Here is a 4,533-nt window from a genome sequence, read left to right as displayed (position 1 = left end):
TACCAGCAGTGCTCACTTCCCCCGAACTTGCCAAGAAATTGGATTTGCTGCACATTGCAAGGACACTGCTCTTTTCTGGGCAAGCTGCAAACTGCTGGCAGATGGTGGTCCTCTCCGCCAGCTCCTGCCCAGCTCTTTATAGTAGCAGGCACATTCCAGCCTGGCAAAGGCAAAACTTTTCGAGAGCTGCCACAGGGCATTAGGGGAGCTGAGATGCTGAAAAGCAGCAGAGCTGAATAGGCTGGCTCAGCTTCAGTAGTGTGCAATTCACTGAATGAGAGAAAAAGAAGCAGCAGAGCAGGGGGCTTCTGTGCACAGTGAAGGCAATTGCAAAAGTCCAGCAGCTGCTCCTTGCCAAACACAGTCAGCTGCCTATGTTCTTGTTTCTTGACAAACTCACTGCTGCCTTTCTTTTCAGCAGCTGCCATCGTGTTCTGTGCATCTCGGAGCCTCAGGGGAGCAGCAAGAATTTCCAAAGAGGGACGCATCAGGACTAAGTGCAAACCCAGGCATGTTGTCCTGGAACGCCTTCCATTGGCATGCCAAGAGTGAATTCAAGAGGCAAAAGAGTGGCAGCCACCGTCCTGCAGCAGTCTGCGAGCTCCGCACACAAGCCCGCTTCTTTGCGGCTTCGCTCTTCGCCTCTAGCGAGCTACCGCGATCTCCGGCTGCCGGAGGCCAAGAAGCGGCTTCTTCGCGCACGGATCAGTGGAGCGGCAGCGGTGCGCTCCGAAGAGCCGCTTCTGCCGAAAGACGCCGAGAAGCGGCACTTCCCTTCGGCCAGCTGCGGAGCTCCGTATTCTGCCTCTCTGCTCGTCTACATCTTAGCGAAAAGCTTTTCCACTCCGTTTCTCACGGAGAAAGTGTACCAGCAGTGCTCACTTCCCCCGAACTTGCCAAGAAATTGGATTTGCTGCACATTGCAAGGACACTGCTCTTTTCTGGGCAAGCTGCAAACTGCTGGCAGATGGTCGTCCTCTCCGCCAGCTCCTGCCCAGCTCTTTATAGTAGCAGGCACATTCCAGCCTGGCAAAGGCAAAACTTTTCGAGAGCTGCCACAGGGCATTAGGGGAGCTGAGATGCTGAAAAGCAGCAGAGCTGAATAGGCTGGCTCAGCTTCAGTAGTGTGCAATTCACTGAATGAGAGAAAAAGAAGCAGCAGAGCAGCAGGCTTCTGTGCACAGTTGAAGGCAATTGCAAAAGTCCAGCAGCTGCTCCTTGCCAAACACAGTCAGCTGCCTATGTTCTTGTTTCTTGACAAACTCACTGCTGCCTTTCTTTTCAGCAGCTGCCATCGTGTTCTGTGCATCTCGGAGCCTCAGGGGAGCAGCAAGAATTTCCAAAGAGGGAGGCATCAGGACTAAGTGCAAACCCAGGCATGTTGTCCTGGAACGCCTTCCATTGGCATGCCAAGAGTGAATTCAAGAGGCAAAAGAGTGGCAGCCACCGTCCTGCAGCAGTCTGCGAGCTCCGCACACAAGCCCGCTTCTTTGCGGCTTCGCTCTTCGCCTCCAGCGAGCTACCGCGATCTCCGGCTGCCCGAGGCGAAGAAGCGGCTTCTTCGCGCACGGATCAGTGGAGCGGCAGCGGTGCGCTCCGAAGAGCCGCTTCTGCCGAAAGACGCCGAGAAGCGGCACTTCCCTTCGGCCAGCTGCGGAGCTCCGTATTCTGCCTCTCTGCTCGTCTACATCTTAGCGAAAAGCTTTTCCACTCCGTTTCTCACGGAGAAAGTGTACCAGCAGTGCTCACTTCCCCCGAACTTGCCAAGAAATTGGATTTGCTGCACATTGCAAGGACACTGCTCTTTTCTGGGCAAGCTGCAAACTGCTGGCAGATGGTGGTCCTCTCCGCCAGCTCCTGCCCAGCTCTTTATAGTAGCAGGCACATTCCAGCCTGGCAAAGGCAAAACTCCTCGAGAGCTGCCACAGGGCATTAGGGGAGCTGAGATGCTGAAAAGCAGCAGAGCTGAATAGGCTGGCTCAGCTTCAGTAGTGTGCAATTCACTGAATGAGAGAAAAAGAAGCAGCAGAGCAGCGGGCTTCTGTGCACAGTGAAGGCAATTGCAAAAGTCCAGCAGCTGCTCCTTGCCAAACACAGTCAGCTGCCTATGTTCTTGTTTCTTGACAAACTCACTGCTGCCTTTCTTTTCAGCAGCTGCCATCGTGTTCTGTGCATCTCGGAGCCTCAGGGGAGCAGCAAGAATTTCCAAAGAGGGACGCCTCTGGACTAAGTGCAAACCCAGGCATGTTGTCCTGGAACGCCTTCCATTGGCATGCCAAGAGTGAATTCAAGAGGCAAAAGAGTGGCAGCCACCGTCCTGCAGCAGTCTGCGAGCTCCGCACACAAGCCCGCTTCTTTGCGGCTTCCCTCTTCGCCTCTAGCGAGCTACAGCGATCTCCGGCTGCCGGAGGCCAAGAAGCGGCTTCTTCGCGCACGGATCAGTGGAGCGGCAGCGGTGCGCTCCGAAGAGCCGCTTCTGCCGAAAGACGCCGAGAAGCGGCACTTCCCTTCGGCCAGCTGCGGAGCTCCGTATTCTGCCTCTCTGCTCGTCTACATCTTAGCGAAAAGCTTTTCCACTCCGTTTCTCACGGAGAAAGTGTACCAGCAGTGCTCACTTCCCCCGAACTTGCCAAGAAATTGGATTTGCTGCACATTGCAAGGACACTGCTCTTTTCTGGGCAAGCTGCAAACTGCTGGCAGATGGTGGTCCTCACTGCCAACTCCTGCCCAGGTCTTCGTAGTAGCGGGAACAGTCCAGCCTGGCAAAGGCAAAACTCCTCGAGAGCTGCCACAGGGCATTAGGGGAGCTGAGATGCTGAAAAGCAGCAGAGCTGAATAGGCTGGCTCAGCTTCAGTAGTGTGCAATTCACTGAATGAGAGAAAAAGAAGCAGCAGAGCAGCGGGCTTCTGTGCACAGTGAAGGCAATTGCAAAAGTCCAGCAGCTGCTCCTTGCCAAACACAGTCAGCTGCCTATGTTCTTGTTTCTTGACAAACTCACTGCTGCCTTTCTTTTCAGCAGCTGCCATCGTGTTCTGTGCATCTCGGAGCCTCAGGGGAGCAGCAAGAATTTCCAAAGAGGGACGCATCAGGACTAAGTGCAAACCCAGGCATGTTGTCCTGGAACGCCTTCCATTCGCATGCCAAGAGTGAATTCAAGAGGCAAAAGAGTGGCAGCCACCGTCCTGCAGCAGTCTGCGAGCTCCGCACACAAGCCCGCTTCTTTGCGGCTTCGCTCTTCGCCTCTAGCGAGCTACCGCGATCTCCGGCTGCCCGAGGCGAAGAAGCGGCTTCTTCGCGCACGGATCAGTGGAGCGGCAGCGGTGCGCTCCGAAGAGCCGCTTCTGCCGAAAGACGCCGAGAAGCGGCACTTCCCTTCGGCCAGCTGCGGAGCTCCGTATTCTGCCTCTCTGCTCGTCTACATCTTAGCGAAAAGCTTTTCCACTCCGTTTCTCACGGAGAAAGTGTACCAGCAGTGCTCACTTCCCCCGAACTTGCCAAGAAATTGGATTTGCTGCACATTGCAAGGACACTGCTCTTTTCTGGGCAAGCTGCAAACTGCTGGCAGATGGTGGTCCTCTCCGCCAGCTCCTGCCCAGCTCTTTATAGTAGCAGGCACATTCCAGCCTGGCAAAGGCAAAACTTTTCGAGAGCTGCCACAGGGCATTAGGGGAGCTGAGATGCTGAAAAGCAGCAGAGCTGAATAGGCTGGCTCAGCTTCAGTAGTGTGCAATTCACTGAATGAGAGAAAAAGAAGCAGCAGAGCAGGGGGCTTCTGTGCACAGTGAAGGCAATTGCAAAAGTCCAGCAGCTGCTCCTTGCCAAACACAGTCAGCTGCCTATGTTCTTGTTTCTTGACAAACTCACTGCTGCCTTTCTTTTCAGCAGCTGCCATCGTGTTCTGTGCATCTCGGAGCCTCAGGGGAGCAGCAAGAATTTCCAAAGAGGGACGCATCAGGACTAAGTGCAAACCCAGGCATGTTGTCCTGGAACGCCTTCCATTGGCATGCCAAGAGTGAATTCAAGAGGCAAAAGAGTGGCAGCCACCGTCCTGCAGCAGTCTGCGAGCTCCGCACACAAGCCCGCTTCTTTGCGGCTTCGCTCTTCGCCTCTAGCGAGCTACCGCGATCTCCGGCTGCCGGAGGCCAAGAAGCGGCTTCTTCGCGCACGGATCAGTGGAGCGGCAGCGGTGCGCTCCGAAGAGCCGCTTCTGCCGAAAGACGCCGAGAAGCGGCACTTCCCTTCGGCCAGCTGCGGAGCTCCGTATTCTGCCTCTCTGCTCGTCTACATCTTAGCGAAAAGCTTTTCCACTCCGTTTCTCACGGAGAAAGTGTACCAGCAGTGCTCACTTCCCCCGAACTTGCCAAGAAATTGGATTTGCTGCACATTGCAAGGACACTGCTCTTTTCTGGGCAAGCTGCAAACTGCTGGCAGATGGTGGTTTTCACTGCCAACTCCTGCCCAGGTCTTCGTAGTAGTGGGAACAGTCCAGCCTGGCAAAGGCAAAACTTTACGAGAGCTGCCACAGGGCATTA

The sequence above is a fragment of the Vidua macroura genome, chromosome 5, assembly GCF_024509145.1.
Source record: "Vidua macroura isolate BioBank_ID:100142 chromosome 5, ASM2450914v1, whole genome shotgun sequence".
In the NCBI taxonomy this organism is placed as follows: domain Eukaryota; kingdom Metazoa; phylum Chordata; class Aves; order Passeriformes; family Viduidae; genus Vidua; species Vidua macroura.
The sequence above is the reverse complement of the archived record's forward strand: the minus strand, read 5'-3'. Positions refer to the sequence as shown.